General features: G+C 39.0%; 1 long non-coding RNA gene across 1 annotated transcript in view; it reads right to left on the bottom strand.

The window, feature by feature from the left end:
• The window catches only part of LOC118153567 (uncharacterized), a 76,366-nt gene extending 54,085 nt beyond the window's left edge, over window positions 1-22,281 (bottom strand). The window contains exons 1-2 of the long non-coding RNA XR_013536338.1: window positions 21,794-22,281; window positions 17,807-17,858 (exon numbers count right to left, since the gene is read on the bottom strand). This is a non-coding gene — a long non-coding RNA (uncharacterized LOC118153567). The remainder of the gene's footprint in view (window positions 1-17,806; window positions 17,859-21,793) is intronic.
• Window positions 22,282-23,889: the final 1,608 nt, after the last annotated feature.

Here is a 23,889-nt window from a genome sequence, read left to right as displayed (position 1 = left end):
ACTTCCCTATTTCCCTTCATCTGTTGCTTGTGGGCTACCTTTATAAGCTAAGATGAGGTAACTGACCCATGTTTCCCAGGGCATGGGCTTCTTTCTGCCCAGCAGAGGTTTCAGGGTCCATCAAGCCAGCCATCTGCTCTCTCTCCTGGACCTCCTTGTGTTCAAGGAAATGAGGCCAACATGAGCAGTGCAGCCTTGGGTCAGAGAATAAACTCTCTTTCTCTATGGAGTCCTATACACATGCCTGAGGTGTAGCCTCCAGTGTCATTAGCATCATACTCATGGACAACTGGCTCTGACAGCTGACAATGAGTTACAGCAAATATAAGACTTTAAAAACTGGGAAACCTAGGAAGCATGGCCTTCTTCAAAGCTGAGCCATGTGGAGGTTCTTTCAACAACCTTACATTACAAGTCTCAGTAAAGAGAAGCAGACAGTGAGACCTACTTCCTAATAAGGACCATTGAGTTCTTAGTAAGCTGGCTATGGAATTAAGCCTTACTTGTGAGTCACTCACCAAACTCAAAAGACTATGAGATTTATGAGTTTTTAATTAGCCTTTTCATTGCATCATTAGTACCTTCTCCACTACTGCAAAGCAGAAAGGTGTAATTTTATAGCGTTTACTGATCATGTTATTTGATTAAGGATAACAGCTAGCCTGCCTAGCATTCTTAAGAGCTGAGGAAAGGAGCATGAGAGCTCAGAGTCAGGAGGGGTGGGAAGGGAGACATCAGGGAAAAGCAAACACTTTTAGCCGTACACGCATGAAATCACTGACTCTTCACCCATTCTGTTTGGAATAAAAGATATTATTAGCACGGCCTGTCATAGGACAGCCTTAGTTTATTAAAATAAATAAATAAATAAGGGGGTGGAGAAAGAGCAGGGAAGTGAAATATTTGCAACAATGATTCATTTTATATCAAATCATAGGTCAGATGGTGCCAGAGACTCAAGTCACACCCATCATAAACACAAACCAGACACTTCTGTCCACCAGACCTCTATTTAGACTCAAAAAGCAGGCACAGTTGTAGTGACTTACTGAGCCCTTCCACCCAGCTTGATTTCTTTACCTGTGAAATGAGTTAAAACTAAGGCCTTCCTCAGATGTTTTCCATCACTAATCATTAACATTCTGGGATCCCAAAGCCAATATCTGATACTTGTCTTCTCCATGCCATTGCCTATGCCAGGAACTCTTATCAGTGCCATGAGTCCCAATAATCCTGGAAGGCTGGCATTATTCTAAACTCTATTTTATTAAAGAAGAAACTGAGACTTACATGGGTCAGGAGCCTTGCCAGATTCTCTGCTTTGCACAGCCAGGTGCAGGATGACCATTGTGGGCAGCCTCAGGTCCCACTCACACCAACTGAGTCAGAATCTGCATTTAATAACTACCCCCAGGTGATATGTACCCATGTTAATGTCTAAGAAGTAGTGCCCTAGGTCACAAAGCCACTGAATATCAAAGCCAGAAGGCACACTGAAATCCTCTGATGCTGCATCTTGTACTTTTTCTACCCATACCACATCCATGATTTCTCCTTCCAGAAGAAACTTACCCATTTAGCTCTTCTTACCAAATCTGGTCAGGGTGTTGTGCAAATCTCAGGATACCCTCTGCCATCTTTATCTTGGTATTCTTTAAATCCATCAGGCACTAACAGAATAATTCCCTGAATGGTTTGCACTCTGCTGCCACTTCGTAATTAAATTAAACTTTAAAAAAATAGATCTAGGGGGTACAAATGCAATTTTGTTACATGGCTATATTTCGTAGTGCTGAAATCTGGGCTTTCAATGTAACCATCACTTGACCATGGAATACTACTCAGCCATAAACTAATTATTAATCAGAAATGACAGCATTGCCAGTGGCCTTGGAAATAAGAGATAAACTAACTTTTCAGTCACTTCAAGAATAAGAACTTAGGATACAACCTAAAAGAAAAGCAAAGATTTTTTAAAATCTTTTGTTGACAGTGAAGCAGCAAAGAACCATGGAGGGCACCAGGAAGATCTTTCGTTAACGAGACTTGTCCCTGGCTTCTCTCTCGATGCTTTGGCTTAAAAGACATCAGAGGGGACCTCCGCTGTTAACAGTGATGGTCTGGAGACCCCCAGGCAGGCCAGCCCCCCATTAGTTGGGTTACTCTGGAGTTGTAAACACAGTGCTCTCCCAATCTGTTTTCTAAGATGAACTGTATATAAAGCATGTGTGTGGCAGGAGATGATAGCACACTTGAGGCTTTCAGCAATCGATGTTTACAGACTATAATGGGAACCACAAGTTTCTTCTTTAACTCAAGTCAGTATACATTCCTTCAACCCACAGGCATATTGGAGCAGGGAAGGGGTTGGGAGACGTTCGCAATGAGTCATCATTTCACATTTTTTAACAGCTTAATGAACATGTAGAAATGCCGCATTAGCCAGCAAAAATACAGTCTTTTTTTCTCCCAGCAAATTCAGCAATGACCCTATTTGGACGTGAGATTCCTTTAGCATCTACTTTAAGTGACTTCCCTAACAGAAGGTAAGTGACTAAATGTCTAGTCTACCACAGAGCTACAGGCAAAAGCATATGAAGAGCCCCATAACTAAGTTAATATCCTGCCTTCAAGTTAATAACTTGCCCTTGTTTTGCCCTAAGTTTGGGAGCAGGGAAACATTATTTCTCCTAGGTTCCATTAATCCTCTGAAAAACCCAGTCCAGGATGCTTGAAAAAGAAGACAGAATTCTCAGATCTGCAGAGCAGCTCTCTCAGCCAAGATTCATGGTGCTAACAGACAGATGGTAAATAAAGCTGGGTTCTAAGGCTACAGCTGTGTGCCTCTGCATCTCTCAGATCTATGTGTGTGATCATTAACATTTTTTAGATCATCTAAAATAGCATTCTCTGTGTGATCTTGGCAACTTCAGTATTTCTGACGTTCTTTTATATTTTATGTGCAGAGGCCACATGCATAATATGGGTAAAATAATGAAAAAGTGTGTGTTTGTGCATAGATATTTTAATACTATATTATATAAGTCATTCGTCTCTTAATAGCTGTTTGAATTAAGAGGGTAGAAACTGAGTTTTTTCCAAGTTTTGTCCTAAGGATCAAATAAATTGTCTTTTCACACTTTTGTCTCTGTTTCTTCATCTTCTTTTTTTTTAATTATACTTTAGGTTCTGGGGTACATGTGCACATCATGCAGGATTGTTGCATAGGTACACACATGGCAAGGTGGTTTGCTGCCTTCCTTCCCCCATCACCTACATCTGGTATTTCTCCCGTTATCCCTTAATACTATAAGCATAAACTAGCACTCAAGCCAACTACAAGATCTGAAGGATTCTACTTGTCCTATGAATCAAAATTTGCATTTTTAGATCACCTGTGCAAATTTTGTATAAGCCTGAAGGAAAGAGGTTTTGAGTCACTCAGTCTCATAAGAATTCTGTGAGATTTTCTTGAATGTACAAAAAAATAAAATGCAAGCATAATATTTCTGGAATGATGGTGGGATATAAAACCTTGAGATTTTATGGACACTTTCTCATATCCCTACAGACTGGCTTTTCAACTACCTGCTATTTCAGGCAGTAATTCATTTAAAGATTGAATTGTAACTCCTGTAATATTTGTGACAATGGAGAAAAATATTCCCGTTACATAATTTTATATGAATTAAATTGAAGTCCCGCTCAAATTAATCTGAAATTCTTTTGATAGGTGCTGATAGAATTATAGATTTGAAAAGTAGACACATTTTTAGTCTGCTTTTACTTGGGTAAATTACTCTGAAAAAGCAGATTTAACCTTTGTTAATTCACCTAAAAAAGAGGTTGCCTTTGTATATTTATTATTCAATCCTGTTAGAACACATTACTAGTTAGCATAGTCTTCTGAGAACTTCTTCAAGATAATTTCATAACTTTTAGCTCAGTTTTCACATTTTTTTCTTTTTCTCTTGAGCAAGAAGGAAAGAATCAAGTCATGAGTCCTATGCATTATGAGGCCTGAAAGGGAAGTTTTAAATATATACAAGTGATATATAAACATATTTGTCCTTTCATTCATTATTTATTCTTTCAGTAGATAATTATCGAGGATCTAGTAAGTGTGCTACACAGGGTGCTGGAAGGCTCTGATGTACAAAAGTGACAGAGCCTGCATAGCACTCATGTAACTTCCATTTTCATGGGGCTTTAAAGGGTTCATAGAGATGATTGACAAACTAACAAATTAAGTAATAAAAATAGTAAATGGCTATGTAGAAAATTAAAGATATATGGACTTTATTTGGATTCTGATTGGAAAGTCAATTGTAAAAGACATTTTTGAGACAATCAAGGAAAACAACGCCAATTGCATATTTGATGATGCTAAAGAACGACTTCTAGTTGTGTTATGTGATAGTGGTTTTGCAAAGATGTTAAAAAAGAACATATAAATAATGTCTGCCAGCTTCATCCATGTTGTTACAAATGGCAGGATATTCTTTTTTAAGGTCTAATAATATTCCATTGCATAAACATACCAAAATTTCTTTGACCTTGAGGACTATAGTTAATATTTTCTTATACATTGAAAACTTGCTAAGAAGGTAGATTTTATGTTATATTTTTTAGAGCAAAAATAAAAAGGTAGCTGTGAGGTAATGGGGTCGTTAATTCCCTTGACTACAGTCATCATCTCACTAGGATATGTGGATCAAAACATCACGTTGTACACCTTAAATATAGATCAGCAAAATAAACAATGCAAATTAAAAGATAAGGAAAGTCCTTGTCCACTAGAGATACATAGAGAAGTGCTTACAGGTGAATTTGCTAGAATTTGAAACAAGCTATCCTTTCAGTGAGGATGTGACTTGCTCTTTTGCCTCTTAATAGACGCAAACTCTGGGGTTACTACTTGTCTCTTTACGTGAAAATCCTGACACTTCTATCATATTGTAAGCCCCGGAATCATAAAGACTACAATACATTAATGTGTACATTTAACTTCCGGTGCAATGCTTTTCTTACATGAGTAGCTAAATAAATGGTTATTGTTTATAAGAAGAAGAATGATTTTAAAAACAAACACAGTCTTTGGCTTGTTTGTGCACAACCTCTGAGCAAGGCAATCACAGAGACTCCATTTCAGAGTGACTAACATGAGGACTGAGATTTTGCATTTTGAACAAGCTCACAGTGATGCTGATGCCGCTGGTACCTGCATCACACTAGGAGTGGCACTGCTCCCTGCTCCTACTCTCTTTTGCCTTAATGATTGTGTGTTTACACTCCTAGTCAGAGCAGCAAATATGTCTCCTCCTTTCTCCTCCCATTGAGCATCCTTCCTGTTTCCTCACACCTCTCCTTCCCTCTCAGCTATGCCATGCTTTTTAGGACACAAACTGGACTCTCAGGTTAATGGTCACACTGATGTTCTTTTCTATCCACCCACCTTTCCAAAGAGAATGAAATGAAATGAAACACACCATGATATAAAAAGGCTGAAAAGACTGAAAACAAGCTGTCTCATTGTTTTCCTCTACAAACTAGGGAAGGGCACAAATAAATTAACACAATATTGCTGATAGGAAGCCAATGTAGGCTGGGCCTGGTTTTCTCCAAGAACTGACCTCCTCTAGGAAATTAAATGCCCCGAGCCTCCCAATCTCATCTGGTCCTGATTTTCAATCAGCAGTAAACTGATATCTTTTTTTTCACTTTCATTATAGCTTGTTTTCATCTAGTTTATATTTCCAAATGTACTGGCTTTCAAGCCTGAACTGTCACTGTCATATTCAACACACACACACACACACACACACACATTCAAAAAAAAAAGACTAGGCAACCCAGTGGCACCAGGGAGGGGGCCCAACCCTTGGCTTGTGGGAACTCCTTGGAGATTTTCTTTTCTCTGAGCTAATCTTATTGGGAGCTACAGAGTTGTTGGATAGGATGGAAAGTGAACATTAAGGGGCCTAAACTCCCTTTCTGACTTATGTGTGGGATGGCATGCTGAGGAGGGATAGAAGAGAATGGAAGAATCCCTGGAGATTTCTGCAGACTGTACACTCAGGCTCATTCTAGCAAGGGCAACAAAGAACTTGGAGGGAGTGGAAGGCTGGACAGAGGGGTGGCCAGTCTTACAGCAGAGATTTGTAAACCTGCCTGATGATGGAGAAAAGGGCTAACTCTCCCAACTAGTCAGAGTGGAGGCTCATAGTTTGTGCACAGAAGGGAACAGCCAAAAGCCTTCCCTCTGACTAAGTCTCAACATAATTAGTCAGCACATGGAATTAACACAATTGGGAATGAGTTATAAACATTCCCAGCACCCACCCAAGGTGGGTCCTTCAGCAGAATGAAAGCCCTTGATGGTGACCCTCATGGACCTCTGCCAGGCCTCCAGCTGCACCATTATCAGAGAATCTGAGCTAATTCCCTTGGGCAGATGCCTCCCGCCTCTAAGCTCTCTGCAACTGGGTCAAGGCGGTCTTTCCGCTCCACTGCAAGGGGTATGACATTGGACATGGGTTGGAGAGAGTGATAGGCACAGGGGCCCAGGCAGACCTCAAGTCTGGAAGAAGATGTGGTGAATTTGGATTCATCATCACGCAGCCTCCATTTGCTTTAGCTCCTACGTACAGTTCTAAGATGGCTTTTTTCTTTGCAGAAATGATTCAGAACATGCTTTTCTTCGAAGTTTAACTTTTCATTATGTTTTATGTAGCAGCATAAAAACAAATCTTTGCAGTGTTGGCCTTCACAGTCTTTCTCTGAACTCTCTTTCCTCCTGGTTGATTCCAAGGCTCATTCTTTCTTCTTCTGTCTCTTTTGCCAAGGCTCTTTCCATCCCTGGATGGCAGTCCTCTGCCTTCTAAGGATGCTTCAAATCTTTGCTTCCTGGTCTCTTCTTGAAGCTTCCATTTCTATTTGGTGTCAAATTCAGAGGTCATAAAATTTTCTCCAGTTGCCATCTTTTAGTAAATGCCTTTGGTAATCTGACCATTCTCTCTTGCTCTATTTTCTCCATTTTCACACTCACACACACACACACACACACACACACACACACATTTCTTTACCAATCTCTCCCCTATATCCTCCCCTCCCCTCCCCTTGACCTTTAGAAACACAGGGCAGTACATGCCATGCAGAGTAGACCTAAATATCATGTAAGAGAAATTTGTCTCATCATGACAAAGTGAAAAAAAAACACCAGACATCAAGAATACATGTTCTTCATAATAAGTAGTCAAACTGTTTTCAGCCTTTGTTGGATATTGTGCTTTAGGGGAATTATCTCATTGTTTTCTCAAGTAATTCTGTGGGCAAGAAACCATATCATGTCCATTTGGGGATTCAGAGAGGTTAAGCAATTAGGCTGAAGTCACAGGAATAGCAGGTGATGCAGTCAGAATTACATTCCCAGCAGCCAAACTCCAAGGTTCCTGCTTTAAAGACATGTTATGTTAACACATGTTATGTTAACTCCTCCTCCCTCTCAAAAGTTTGGGAAAGGAGCTGGTAAATTTTCTTCTATAGTGACCACAATTTGGCTTAGTGCTTGTGATCTGAGAAATGTTTGGAGTTCTGTTGCACAGGGGTATCCTGTACTAACCATCAGGAATCCAGACATCTGTCTCCTAATAGAGAAGTCATTTTTGGCTGCATTTGGGCATGGGGCTTTTAAGAATCCTAATACCCAGTTCACACCGGGGTTAGATTACATCAAAATGCCTGGGGCTGGGAGAGGCAGAACCTAGGCATCAGCATTTTTTAAATCTTCTCTGGTGATCCCAATATGCTGCTGGGATTGAGAATCACTAACTTAGTGAAACATCAGGCAAATTAAGAGGCTTCTTTTCATGAGTGGCAGAGCTGTCCCAAAATCTTTGAAGTCATGGTATTAAGAAATCAAATTCATGATCTTCCTCTATAAAAAGTAAGCTAGGGAGAAACCTGCCTCACAGTATCCAAACTTGTACGTGGCTGTAAAAAAATATATAATTTTGATCTTGAAATCCAGAAGTCATCAGTTTGGGTTCTGTCTTGGTCTGTTTAGGCTACTGCAAGGAAATACCATAAACTGGGTAGCTTATAAACAACAGAAATGGATTTCTCAGACTTCTGAAGACTGGGAAGTCCAAGATCAAGGCACCAGCAGATTTTGTTACCTGATAAAGACCCACTTTCTGACTCATTGATGGCGCTTTCTTGCTGTGTCCTCACTCAGTAGAAGGGAAAAAGAGGGCGTTAATCCCATTCGTGAGAGCTCTGCCCTCGTGACCTAATCACTTCAGAGAAGTCTCACCTCCTAATACTATCACACTGATGATTGGTTTCAACATTTAATTTTGGAGGGTCACAAACATTCAAACCATAGCAGCCTCCATCGCTCTATCATGTGCTATCTGTGTGACTTTTTGAAATTACAGAAAAATACATATAACACAAAATTTACCATCTTAATGATTTTTAAGTGTACAGTTCAGTGGTATTAATTACATTCACATTTTTGTGCAACCATCACCACCATCCATCTCTAGCACTCTTTTTATCTGCAAAATTAAAACTCTATATCCATTAAACAACCCCCCATTTTCCTCTCGCCAGCACTGGGCAACCACAATTCTACTTTCTGTTTCCATGAGTTTGACTACTATAGGCTTCTCATATAAGTAGAAGCATGTAGTATTTGACCTTTTGTGACTGGCTTATTTCACTTAGCATGCTGTCCTCAAGTTTTATCCATGTTGTAGCATATGTCAGAATTTTTTTCCTTTTTAAGGCTGCATAATATTCCATTCTTTTCATACACTATGTTTTGTTAATCCATTCATCTGTTGATGGGCATTTAGGTTGCTTCCACATTTTGGCTGTTGTGAATAATGCTGCTTTGAACATAAGTGTACACATATCTCTCTGAGACCCTATTCTTAATTATTTTGTATGTATATTCAGAAGTAGAATTATTGGGTCATGAGCTGTGTGACTTTGGCTACTCATTTAAATCTCTCTGAGCATCTATTTCCTCATCTGTAAAATGTATGTTTTTTAAACGTGGTTCTAGGTGCTAGGGATACCACAATGAATAAGACAGGCAAGGTTCCTGTCTAGAAAAAACAATTTCTACTTCCAGCTACCATAAAATGAATGAGATGATTGAAGTTTTCTGACTTTCATTGAAGATTTGACCCAGAAAGGTTTGACCTTCTCACTAGGTGTCAAAGACTTTTGTATCAAGAAATAAAAAGTGGTTCACCTGGGAGTTTAGGAGTGATAAGGCTGGGTGCAGAAGCTCTCACCTGTAATCCCAGCCCTTTGAGAGGCTAAGGCAGGTGGATCATCTGAGTTCAGGAGTTCAAGACCAGCTTGGCCAGCCTGGCCAACATGATAAAACCCCATCTCTACTAAAAATACAAAACAAAAAAATGCAGGCATGGTGGTGGATGCCTGTAATCTCAGCTACTCAGGAGGCAGAGGCAAGAGAATCCCTTGAACCCGGAAGGGGGAGATTGCAGTGAGCTGAGATCACGACACTGCACTTTAGCCTGGGCAACAAGAGCGAAACTCCATCTCAAAAACAACAACAACAACAACAAAAAAAAAACAATGATGAATGCAGAATGAAGAAGGGCCACTGTTTTATCTTTGAGGAAAGAAAACCTGGGTTCCCATGGGCTTGGCATTAGCAAGAATTCATTCCAGGACTTAATTAGACATTTCAAAAATCCTTTCTTAAGGAGAAAAAGAAAAAAAATCCCAAGCCTCACTCATATACAAATATCCTGCATTCTTAGATGCATTTTGGAAAAACTTCTGAGACAGCTTACAACAATAGAAATCTATGAACTCCACAAGCCAAAAATCACTATGTAACCAAAAATGAATGAGCTCCAAATGATTGTTTTAAAGTCTCTCTTTCAAGCAATCTCATACATCCAAATTCAAGATGAGTACTTTGTAAGCAACAAAAAGGAAGATGGAATATGAGGGTGAGAGATAAACCTGTCAGTAAACCCAGAATTCTCCAGGCAGTCACCTTTTAATGGAAAACCTATTCTTTTAAAAATACAGAAAAATACTAGGATACTGTAACAAACATTCATGATCCAATCATTCTCATTGGTAGCTTTTCATCCAACTTATTGGAGTGCAAATGACATACAATCAAATGCACATTTTAAATTTTTGATAAATATGCACACCTGTGTAACAGCTTAACTCAATCAAGATACAAAATATTTCCATCATTCCAGAAAGTTCTCTCATGTCCCTTTGTGGTCAGCCTCCTTTTGGCTCCAGGAAAAACGGGATCTGACTTCAATCACTGTTGATTAATTTTGCATGTACTAGAATTTCAATTAAATGGAGTCTACAGCATATGCTATTTTCTTCCCTAGTATAATGTCTGACTGATCTATCTGTGTAACTGCATGTATCAGAAGTTCCTCTTTTGATTTCTGAGTTGTATTCCCCCATCCAGAGGAAATTTCTTTATCCATTCTTCTGGTTTGCTTTCCGTGCTTGACTATTACAAATAAAGCTGCCATCAATGTGAACAAATTGTTTTAGTTTGTTCAAATTTATGGAATACAAGGGCAATTTCTTTTTTTTTCTTTGAGATGGAGTTTTGCTTTTGTTGCCCAGGCTGGAGTGCAGTTGCACAATCTCGGCTCACCTCAACCTCCACCTTCCAGGTTCAGGCAATTGTCCTGCCTCTGCCTCCTGAGTAGCTGAGATTACAGGCATCCACCACCATGCCTGGCTTTTTTGGTTTTGTATTTTTAGTAGAGATGGGGTTTCATCGTGTTGGCCAGGCTGATCTCGAACTCCTGACCTCAGGTGATCACCCATCTCAGCCAAAGTGCTGGGATTACAGGTGTGAGCCACCACACATAAAGGCAAGTTTTTACATACACAGATTACATAGTGGTCAAGTCTGGGCTTTTAGGGTATTCATCACACAGATAGCACACATTATACCTACTAAGTTAATTTCCCATCATCCAATCCCCTCCATCCCCTCACCCTTTCAAGTCTCCATTGTGTATCATTCTACCTTCTATGTCCATGTGTACACATATTTTAGCTCCCACTTATAAGTGAGAACATGTGATACTTGTTTTTGACTTGTTTCACTTAAAATAATGACCTCCGGTTTCATCCACATTGCTGAAAAAGACATGATTTCATTCTTTCTATTTCATTGTGAGTATATAAATCTTTTCTGTGAGCATAAGTGTTAATTTATCTTGGGGAAATATCCAGGAGAAGAATTGCTGAATAATGGGTTAAATGGATAATTAAATTTTATAATACACTGTTAAACTGTTTTCCTAAAGAGGTGCACAATTTTGCACTCATACCAACAATATATGAGACATCCAGTTGCTCCAGATCCATGTTGAAACTTGGTATTGTCAATATTTTAAATTTATTATTCTGATGTGTGTATATTGATACCTTGTTATGTTTTTAATTTGTATTTCCTTCATGACTAATAACATTGATCATCTTTTCATGGGCTTACTAACTATCTCACTCAGCTTGGGCAGCCATAGCAAAATACCATAGACTGGATGGCTTAAACAACAGAATTTTGTCTTTTTACAGTTCTGGAGGCTGAATGTTTAGATCAGCAAGGTTGGGATCTGGTGAAGGTTTCTTCCTGGCTTGCATTGGCTACCCTCTTGCTGTGTCTTCACATAGTAAAAAGAGAGAGAGAAAGAGAGAGGGAGGGAGGGAGAGAAGGAGAGAGCACTCTCTAATGCCTCCTGTTATAAGGGTTTGTCCCATCAAACCAAGGCCCTGCCCTCATGACCTCCCTAATCCTAATTACCTCCTAAGACCCCCATCTCCAAATATAGTCACTGGGGGTTAAGGGTTCAACATATAAATTTTTGAAGGACACAGATATTTAGTCCATAACATTAACCACTCCTATATCCTCTTTTTAGAAGTGTCTATTTTTGTATTGGGTTGTCTGTCATATTATTATTGAATTTAAGGGTTACTTATATATTTTGATAAAAGTTCTTCATCAGACATATTATTGCAAACATTTTCTCTTAGGGCATGTATACAATGCATTTTCTTAATAATATATTTTGAAAAGCAGAGGTTTTAGTTATGATCGAATGCATGTAATCAGTCTTTTCTTTTAAAATTAGTGCTTCTGAGTTGTGTCTAAGAAATCTTAGCCCAGCCCAATGTTGTGAAGATTTTCTCCCATAGCTCTTGTGGAAGTTTTATATTTTTAGCTTATATGTTTAGTTTTACATTTTTAACTTTTATGTTTAGGTCTAGAATCCAATTTGAACTAGTTGTTATATATGTAATGAGATGAGATCTAATGTCCAGTTTTTCTATGAAGATATTCTGTTGTTCCAGAAGGATTTGTTGTAAGATGTAGTCTTTCTCCAGTGAATTGTGTAATCACTTTGTAAAAAAGCAATTGACCATATATGCATGGGCCCATTTCTAGACTTCCTATTTTGTTCAATTGATTGATATGCCTGCCTTAACAACAATACTACAATGTCACTTAATGCAGCTTCAGAATAAATTTTGAAATCAATAGGGAAAGTCCTACAATTTTATTCTTTGTCAAGATTATTTTGGCTATTCTAGGTTTTTTGCTTTTCCATTTAAATTAGTTTTTAAATTTCTTGTAAAAAGCCTGGTATTATTCTGATTAAAATACAACAATTTAGGGAATATATTAATAGATGCTTTATATTACTGAGTCTTCTGAAACCATAAATGTGGTACATGTTACCATTTGTTTAGATCTTTCTTAATTTCTCTCAGCAATGTTTTGTAGATGTTACCTTGAAATACAGTCATCTAAAGATTTGGCTGGGAGCTGAAGGAGTTACTTCCAAGGTAACTTGCTGCACTGCTGGCAGGTTAGTGCTGGGGCTGGCAGGAGTCCTTACATCCTTACCATAGGGGCCTTTCCACAGGGCTGCTTGAGCATCCTCTTGACATGGCAGCTGGCTTCTTCAGCATGAACAAACCAAAAGGCTACCATGCTTCCTCAGAAATCATACATTGTTGCTTCTACAGTATTCTATTGATCATGCCAGCCCTGTACTGTAAGAGGATTGTACAACAGTTGGAGTATCAGGAGGTTAGGACCACTAAAGACCATCCTGGAGGCTGGCTACCAGATCAGTCATCAAACCCTCCCAAAAGCTCCTGTATCTAGCTAGAAGATATATCTTATCCAAATTTGGTGATGGCAACAAGAGTTTTCACAGTTAAGTCTTGGACTTTGAATTCAGATGAACCTGGGTTCAAATCCTGACCCTGTCCTTTGGGAAATGAAACCTCCATGAGCCTGTTTTCTGATGGGCAAATCCCAGATAATAATGCCTATATCATAGGGTTGCTGTAAGAAATTAAATAAGTCAATGCATTTGACATAGGATGAACACTCAGTCAATGATAAATTCTATAATTACTACTTATTTCAGAAATTAAGGATATTAAAGGCTATAGTTACCTAGTTATTCCAAAATACTAAGAAGAGTTACATGAAGGAAAATTTAAAAAGGAAAAGATATTGGGTGCTTATCAAAAACAAGGGCTTTGTCCTTGACCAGGAGCCTTTCTTAACTGTCAGAGATGGTGGTTATATCTGACACCCCAGGTTTCTACCAAAATTCACGTGGCCAAGAGAGCCTGCAAGGAGTTCCCATTCAGATTTATTATTTATCCCTGTGTCACTCTGCCCAATGCTGATCTCAGGCTGTGGGAGGATGGTCTATCAACCTAGGCAGGCTAGAAAGTCTTAGCTAGAAGGTTAACAACTTAGAAGCAGCCCTCTACACAAGAGGGACCAGAGTTGGTGGCCAAATGCCTGAGCTGCTCTACCCCACAATGGATAATTTTCAGCTGTTTCGCACAGTGGCCCAGAGGGGTCCAGCAGGACTAATCCCTGAAGAGTCAGACTGTTTCTTTGCAACCCTTTATTGGCTTTCTCTATTTGCTCTCTCACTTTTCCCACTCCCTCAATATGCTTCCTGGGATTCACTCCCAAATAATCTACTTACACTGAATTATTATCAGGATCTGTGTTTTTGGCAACCCACACTAAAACACAGGCTGGTCTAAAAAAAATGCAGGGCCGGGCGCGGTGGCTCAAGCCTGTAATCCCAGCACTTTGGGAGGCCGAGGAGGGTGATCACAAGGTCAAGACATTGAACACATCTTGGTCAACATGGTGAAACCCCGTCTCTACTAAAAATACAAAAAAATTAGCTGGGCATGGTGGCGTGTGCCTGTAATCCCAACTACTCAGGAGGCTGAGGCAGGAGAATTGCCTGAACCCAGGAGACGGAGGTTGCGGTGAGCCGAGATTGTGCCATTGCACTCCAGCCTGGGTAACAAGAATGAAACTCCGTCTCAAAAAAGAAAAAAAATACAATGTTTTAGACACATATGAGTGCCCTGAGTGAAAGGTGACCCTCTCCAGAGAAAGAAGTAAATAAAGGAGAGGTGGCCGGGCGCGGTGGCTCAAGCCTGTAATCCCAGCACTTTGGGAGGCCGAGGCAGGTGGATCACGAGGTCAACAGATCGAGACTATCCTAGACAACATGATGAAACCCCGTCTCTACTAAAAATACAAAAAATTAGCTGGGCATGGTGACGTGTGCCTGTAATCACAGCTACTCAGGAGGCTGAGGCAGGAGAATTGCCTGAACCCAGGAGACGGAGGTTGCGGTGAGCCGAGATAGTGCCATTGCACTCAAGCCTGGGTAAGGAGCGAAACTCCATCTCAAAAACAAAGAAAGAAGAGGCGCAATTTATCCCAAACCAAGAACCCAGGTTAGAAATAGAGTAGAGAAATAGTCACTCAAGGTAGTTTTTATGCCCAAACTCTCCATGGTATCATGCCCATAGGCTTCAAAAGTATTTGTTCTGGAAATTTATCAGCCAATGTTCCAAAGCCCTTGGCAAAAACACCTTGCTCAAGGTAGCAGTCTCATGAAATAGCAGTGTAATGTCTGCTTTTCCTATGAGAAGCAAGCCACAAGCCACAGCAGAAAGGCCACCATCCCAAACACAACAATTTGGCAATACAGAGGGTTTTCTTTGAAAGGACTGTACAAATACATTTCTCTCACTTGGGAACTTCAATAGAAGATAATTATTGTTTTCTGCCTCCTAATATATATTAAAAATGTTCACATGTGGCTTTCCAGGGAATTCTGCCAAATATTTTCAGGCACCACATCCAACTTGACTAATTTTATATGGCCTGCTTAGTCTATTATGGAATACCCTTTCATGCAGTATGAATTTGCTAAACAGGCTAAAATATATTCCCTTATGTTAAATACCTAGTTACAAAAAAGCCTTCAAGATTGGGGACTTTTGTTCCTCTTACTTATCTCATGATGAGATAGCCACATAAAATAAATTAAGCCCCTTGTGAAATATTGTACAGTTTTCTAGACTTTTACTACCATCAAGAAACAAAATAAAATAGACCATCACCTTCAAGAAATCCAATGCACACTGACCAGAAGGTTGTTTTCAGATAAACAGTGTATTTCATTACCACCAGGGCATGCAATATCTCAACCATTACACTTCATGGCCTTTTTCTGTTTTTATGAGTTCATGCCAACAACAAGCAACGAGCACAAAGGCTGTGCGAAATGTTGCATTTGTTGGAGTGTTTGTGTTGGCTTCCTTCAAATCGGCTGATTTCCAGATCTCCTTCTCCACCCCACCTTAGTTATATTTATACTGTTGTGCAGAACAAACTTGGATCCATATTTAAATATGAAATGCTTTGTGGCCATTCGTGCAAATCTCTTTATCGGGGTCTCGCACATTAGCGCCCTTCACAATTGACCCACAGGCCAATTGTTTAACATAACGTTTCCACGGGGCCGCTTTCACAGAGTCACAGCCTTGTTTTTACTTTTCTTAGCTTTCCTGGACAATCAAAAGGAAGTGGAACAGAGCCGGCTTGCTGAAAGCTGGAGCTGCTCTGGTATCTCCTCCTACCTTCTGTCTCGGGTTTTGTTTTTCTGCTTCTTTTTCTTTTTCCCATCATTTTTTGTGGTAGAGAAGCCTGAGCCAGACTATGTAGCTAGAGCCTCTCAGTTCCTTGTGTCTGCTGCTTTTTCCCTCCCTGCTCAAAGTTAGTAAGAAAGCTGACTATGACCAGTCTCAGGAAGCTAAATTATGCCACCTTGATTTTAGCAAAATTGGGTTCTCTGTTGATTCACAAAAGTAATAAAGTAATATAAAGGGGTGTGTGTATATTTGTTGGAGGTGACAAGTTGGGAGACAGAACTCTTAGTGGAACACTCAGCTTAGGAAATGTAAATTCCTTCCTCTTTAACTTAGGGATGCCATGCTACCTTCCCCCTTTCCCATTTTTTTTCTTTTGAAGAGTTGCAATCTGCGCAAACTGAAATGGAAAGACGTATGATGCCCAAGGCACTTTCTTTGAAAGAACATTCCCACAGGTGCTACGGTCAGTGATTTAGTCTCTAAATTATAGCTTTCTCTTCTGTAAGCTGGAGATTGATTTATTTTTATGGAGTATTTACTGTAACTAGTAGATACACTAGATATACTTATAAAAGACAGTAATACGCCTGTTTCATATGATGATTGTGAAGACCTGTAATAAGCTATCTCACATAAAGCATAGAGCACAGAGCAGTAGTGACTGAGTATGCGGAAATGTCAGTCATCACTCATAATTATCATCATGAATCATGGCGAGACTTAAGAGGTCGAAGGAATGAGAATTAATGTCTCTATTATGGTTAATAAAATGATTAAGAGCCCGGGTTTTGGAGTCTAGCACACTTTCACTCCAATCTCCATTCCACCATTTCCACATATGTAACTTTTAGTAAGTTATTTAAGCTCTTTAAGCCTTAGTGTCCCCATCTGTAAAATGGAGTTAATCAAGCATTTACCTCAAAGCATTGCTATGAGGATTGTGCTTATATATTTGTACTTAGCACAGTGTTTTACATATCAATATATGCTTTACAGATTGTTATATGGTATTATTAATTATTAATATTACTTGCTTAATGTATTTTTATTGTAAAGACATAAAATTGGCCCAAAGCACAAATGTATACCCACTCCTTCATATAACTCAAAGATACAAATTATTTTCATAATCAGTTGGTTTGATAATAAACATATTCTTAGTCCTTGGAAATCTTTCAACCAAAGTGTCACCAAGTCACATAGGAGATGAGCAGGAAGAGATTCAATCAAGCATAGAAACTAAGCCTGGGAGAACACTGTGAGGTGCATTAATCAAGGACAGCAGTCCTTGCAGTTGTAACAAACAGCCCCACGTCATAGTGGCTTAACACAAAGTAGAGTTACTTACTGCTCATGTTATAGTTCAATGTGGGTCTAAAGGAAGGGCCTGCCTTCACTCATGCAGGAACCTGGGATCACCTGACCATTGGCTATTCTGCCTTTTAGGGCCTCCAAATCCCCTGCTGAATTATTCCCATCCAGCCAGTAGGAAAGGAAACACAGAATATTGAAGGATCATACAAAATGCTTTAGGGGCCAGTCCTGGATGTAAAATGTGTTACCTTGGCTAGAATGCTGTTATTTTCACATTGCCACCTATTTCAAGAGAATTTGAGTATTCTTGGGTGCCCAGAGATTTGAGTATCACCTAGCACTGTTTCTGCTTCAGGTAGGTAGAAGGAGCTCACTTTACATCTATCAACCTGATTTAAATTAACTAAGGGTTAACAAACAGCTACAAGCTTCAATGAAAATGTCTTACCCAAACAGTATTTCATCCTTGCAAAAGGTGCTCATGTAATCTATAGTCCAACCTAGAACAATTTTAAGAGAGAAACGAAGTTGTTAAAAGTGATCAATAAATATAAATGATACCTTAAAATTTTGAAAAATTAATTAATGTGTTGATTTTAATTTGTTGGTAGAACTATAAAATAGCTCTGGCTAAAACTATTTTTGAAAAATAATATTTTTAATCAACATATAATATATCCATATATACTAAAATTCTTTTAAATACAATATCTGAACATTAAAAATAACATAAACAAAACAGTTTTTCTTGGTATATATTTATATATGTTAACTGGAGTTCTTTTTAGCCACATGGGTCTCATACCATATTACTGGTATTTTAATATGTCTTCAATATTATCTTATTATTTTTCTTATTTTTATAAAATGCTGAAATCTTTATAAAATCACATGATCAAAGTATGTGAATTTCTTTATTGTTTTAAAGAAAAAAATATCCCTTGATATTGGCTGTGATACCAACCAACTTCACAGTAAGTTTTGCTAAATGAATATTGTACAAGTCAGCTCAAGCTTCTGTAACAAAATACCACAGACTGAGTAAACAATAGAAATTTATTTCTTATCATTCTAGAGGCTAAGAAGTTCAAGATCAAGATGCCAGCGGATTCAGTTTCTCATGAGGGTTCTCTTTCTGGCTTATAGACAGCCACTTCTTGCTGTGCCCAAAGGGAGAGAGGAAGAGAAAGCTCTATTCTATTGGGTCCACTCTTACGATCTTATTTCATTTTCATTACCACCGAAAAGTTCTATCTCTTAATACAGTCACATTGTAAGGTAGGCCTTCAAATTATGAATCTGGGGAACACACAACTCAATCCATAGCAAAGGCCATTACAATACTATTATTCTTTACTAAAATATAAAAATATTTCAGCCTCAAAATATTTATACATATACTGACTTTTTGTCTCTCCTCAGAGTACTTATATTAGGCAAATATGTTACAAGCAAAACTTATCAAAAAATGTTATCATACTTTTGAATGTTTCGTTAAACACAGATGTTACAGAATCACAGACCTTCTCAATTTTATTTTATTTCAGTATATGGAATACAACTTTATTCAGTTAAAAATAGGAGCTCTATCAACAGATTCTTAACACAACTTGAGTTTTTCCATCGCATAATTATAGACTTTGAAATGGAAATTGTACATGCCATTTGAGATTTTACTGTTTAACATGTTTAGCGTGTAGAAATAAATTTGATTATCTTCCTGTCTGCAAGCTTTGTTGTCAACAATTGCACCTCCCTAAGAGTTTCAACTGCTGACTTCTTGACACTTCATCCATTGAATACTTTGATTTAAAGAGTCCCAACTGATTTTGGGCATGACACTCATTTACAAAAATATTGTTTGTCAGAATGAACTTCTAAAACTTTTACTTAAATTCCATGAACTAGGTGAGGAAAAAAACCAATCAACCCATTAACGGAATCATCTTAACTAATATCTTTGAAGCACGCCTTGTGAACATCAGACAGCCTGCCTCACAAGGACCATGGCACAACTGGCTGGAAACTGAATGTCCAATAGGAGTAGAGCCTTGAGTTCCTCTCCCACCTCCATATTCAGAAAAAGTTGCCCAACAGTAGCTACTCCTGCCTGACTACACAATGCATGCTGCCTTTGAAAGGAATATGTTGATTTTGATGCATCTGGAAAGAGTTAGGAAGAGAAAAATGGGTCATCTCTGTTTCTTTTCAGATTTGACCACTTGTTGAAATGAAAACTCTGTTTATTCCATGTGCATCTCACTCACTTTTAGGCAAGGCCATGGGAGAAGTGAAAGTACCATGCAGAGGTCTTCCAAGTCTATCCCAGATTTTTCTAACACAAATACTGATAATAATTTTTCACTTAAGGGGAAATATCTTGGATAGATGCTGACCTGGATAGATAATAGGACAAAAGATGTAGACTTGAATGTCTCAGACAAACTAGTATTACAGTTGATACAGTCACTCTACCTTTGTGCCCCTTCCCAGTTATAAATGCCTTAGAGGTCTCCCCATGAAAATCCAGCAGTGTATTATTCGGGTATTCCAAGTGGGATCTTTTTATGCACACAGAATCTGCTATGTCATGATGAAACCTCAGCTGCTTCAAAGGGCCTTTGCTAATCATTCTCTGTCCTCTTCCTGTCATCTTTAAAATTCCAAGTGGATGGCAGAGAACATAGCACAAATTGGAAAAAACTGGCTACAATTACCCAGAGCCCTCTAGTGTAGAAAAATATGGTAAAGAGGGTGAAAAATTCACTTTTAACACTCAAAAAGCATGGGGGTGCATGGTGCGATAGCAGGGGTGTGGGTAGAGGTCATGGTGGTCATTAGTGTAGTATCTCAGTTATGCCACTTTAATTCCAACCTATATTCCTAATGCACGTTGGGATTCCACTGGCAAAACCACCATCAACCTGTACACCAAATCTCAGTCTTAAAAACAAAGAGATACACTCCCTGCACGTAATCCCCAAAGTTCAAAACAGCTAGTTTTAGAACAAATTAATAAAATTCAGCTTTCCACTCCAGATGGCGAACCCCGGTATTATTTATTTCAAGAGCTAGTTGAGACTGAAAAGATAAACAGGCTGAAGAAAGAGAAATAAAGCAAACATGCAATTTTGTTATAGTTTACATCTGCAATTCCATCCCTGAAATATCTCTTCTAGCAGCTTTCCAACACAGATTATTGTCTGCACTTAATTAAGACATTTCTTTTTTTTTTTTTTAAGCTGTCACCAGGAAATTAAGACATTACAGAAAATCATTCATTTACCTATTCATTCACTCTCAATGTTCATTCAACACACATTTGTCAAACACCTTTGAGATAAATGCTACCTCAGTTTCCATAAAGCCACAGTATTTCCCAGGGAAAAAAAGAACAATTCTGTTAAGGTTGTGGGGTGTTCCTTAGATACAGCCAAGGGGATATTCACAATATTTAACAACCAGTGCTCCATGGGCTCCAGTCAGTCAGAATGACAGCCCTGCCCCGCAACCAATAAGGAAGGATAAAGCTTATGGATACAATGGGCCACTGAAACAGCCCTGGAGCAAACCTAATTCCTGAGAATGGTAAAGACAGATCTTGGTGACTAATGCTTCTAAATGCTGGAAAGCAAAAGTAGGTTGAGCCTTAGTGTAAAACTTATCCTGCCTAATTTTCAGAAGAATCAGAAGGAAAAACTAGAACAGGCACATCTCGCTTCATTTCCTTGTGTCAATTCAAGATGAAAACGTGAGAAGTTAGTGGATGCCACTTATAACATGGTATGTGTCCCTTCCTTTTATAATCTCTAATTCTCACAACCTCATCAGAAAATGTTACTAAACCCACCATGGAGATGAGAAAGTAGCCCTAAGAGTTCTGTGTTTTGCTGAGGTCACACATTTAGATAATGATGGTAGGTTTCCAAATCAGATCTATCTATCTGACTCAGAACATCTCCCCCTTCATTCTATTTCTTTTTGGGAACTAAATTCTCCCATATTTGGCTCACTCTTAGGAGGAGTATGAAATTGGCCAGCCCTCCCCTACTCAAGGAGTGAACATATGATCCAAGCGAGGTTTGATGAATTGCAAAAATGGCCATCATTCTTCTCCACAACTGCCCCATATCTATTCCACTTTGCCATATGAATCTGGCAGCTCCTCTCCTCAAGAGGTGGAGGCTATCTCCCACTCTTTAAATCTGGGCTGGCCTTGTAACTTGCTTTTGCCAATAGAATATAGCAGAAGTGACACTGTGAAGGTTCTGAGCATGGGCCTCATGAGACCTTGCACATTTCTACACCCCTCTTGGATCCCTGCCCACTTGCTGTGTTAACAAGCCCTTGCTCATTTGATAGAAGCTGAGAGACCACATGAAGCAGAAACAAACCATCCAGTTGGGCCGTCTTAGATGGACCAGCCATCACTGACCTGGCAGGGATGGCAGATGCATGAGTGAGCCTGGCTTGGTCTATCTCAGATCTGTAGAAAAGTTCAGCTTAGTCCAGACCAAATTTTCCACCTACAAAAACATGAGCCAAGAAAAGGTAGTTGTGTTAAGACACAAAATTTTTTTCATAACAAAATTTAACCAAAAGGCAAGAATAGAAAATACTTATAAATCTCAAAGGCAGCCCATGACAAGATGTTTAAGTACCTCTTGCTTCCTGGATTCCTGGATCTTCCCTAATTCTTGCCCTCTCTGGTTCTCTAACAGCATCTTTTATTCCGTGAGTCACCTGTGTCCTCACAACAAATTCCTTTGGCTTAAGTTTGTCAGAGTTTCTGACAACCAAAAAATCCTAACTGATCTTAAAGGTTTTGGTGCAAACTCTACATTTTGCTGCAGAAAAACTAACAGGCAGAGGCCAGGACCAGAGTCAAGACAACCTTACATAGAGAGCAGGATCATTATCATCAAACAAGGCCATCACCCTAGCCATGACATAAACCAATCCAGTATTAATAAAGTAAGCAAGGCTAGCTGCTATAAAAAGCAATCCCTAAATCTCAGGGGCTTAACATAATAATGCTTTAATTATCATGCCTGTCACTAGCCAGTAACGGATTTTTCTGGCAGGGTAGGCTTCCAGGTGATCATCCAGGGTCTTGGGTACCTTCCACTTGTGAATCTCTCCTCTCCTGGGTCTTAGGGGCCCTCATCATTCAGCCAGCTCATGGGAAAAGGGAAAGGAGATGGCACTTGAGAGGGTTTTATGAGCCAGGCCTGGAAGTCCCACCCAACACTTTTGCTCACCTTACATTACACAGAGCTCGGACACACGACCACATCAAGCTATCAGAGAAATATCATCTAGTAATACAAGCCTAAGTATGAAGTAAGAGCAAAAATAGGGTCAGATCTTTGCCAGTCTCCTGGCTGATTTTATACAGTCCCATTATTGAAATTAAGCCTTTTCTCCTCCTTCAAAAATCACTCCATTTTACAAAGTGACCAATAAATAAAGACATTGTATTTACTGTTGGATAAAATAGAATGGAGAATATTTTCCCTGCATTAGAATACCCAGAAACTGAAATTCTTACATTCACTGCAACTTGCTAAAGGGAAAGCTCTGTTAGAGACAGGAAACCCAGCTCAGAGGACACCATTGTCCCGCCACACTATTCCTTACTATTTTCATTCCTTCCACAAAATAACCCGGAGATTAGGGGGCAGGGATTCTACAAGTAATCATTTGCTTTCCTTTGTCTGATGACAGCAATGACAGCAGTTTATTAACCACTAGATTAACTCTTAAGATTTTGGCATAACTTTAGAATCACACAGACACAATTAGGGGAAAAAACGTTTCTCTCCTCCCCTCCGCAATGGATTTCTTTACCCCTTCCAATTTCATAAGAGAGTCCCCAGGAAAAACATACTTATAACAGTATCAAATTAATGGATGGATTGAGCTTACATTTTTCTTTTCCCGTGATGCATTCTAAATACCAAAAAAAGACTAGACAGACAGCAGGACCCATCCATCCACATTCCAAGACATGCTCCAGTTACCCAATCATTGCAGAGCACTGCCAGGAGGCAGAGGTTACGATTTGACTAGAATTCAGCTATTTTCAATATATTCTAGTTACTTAATTGATATTGAAGGCTATGATCAAACATGAAGTAGCCAATGGACTTTTCTAAAGAAACTGCACAGTGGCATCTGACTTGCTATAAGTTGTACCAATTTGCACCACAGAGCACGCTGCTTAACAGCTGAGATTACAAAACAAAGCCTTGGAATTCATAATACTTTCATTCACTGTTTTCACATTTCTCTGTTATTCCAGAATGTTTGGCTAGTTTTTCTTCCTCCCTCCACCCTCAGCTCTTTCTTAAGGACAGAGAAGAAACCTAATTCTCATGAAATGATTGGTTTTTGAAGTATGCTAAGTATTTGGAGATTTATTAGAAACAGTTTTAGTTCCTCATTACTCTAGAGCAAATTATTATTGATTTACAACAGACGGCTCATCTGATATCCTTCAGGCAGTCATAAAAAATAGTCTGAGCATTA

Source organism: Callithrix jacchus, chromosome 5 (assembly GCF_049354715.1).
Source record: "Callithrix jacchus isolate 240 chromosome 5, calJac240_pri, whole genome shotgun sequence".
Lineage (NCBI taxonomy): Eukaryota > Metazoa > Chordata > Mammalia > Primates > Cebidae > Callithrix > Callithrix jacchus.
This window is presented reverse-complemented; position numbering and strand designations above follow the sequence as displayed.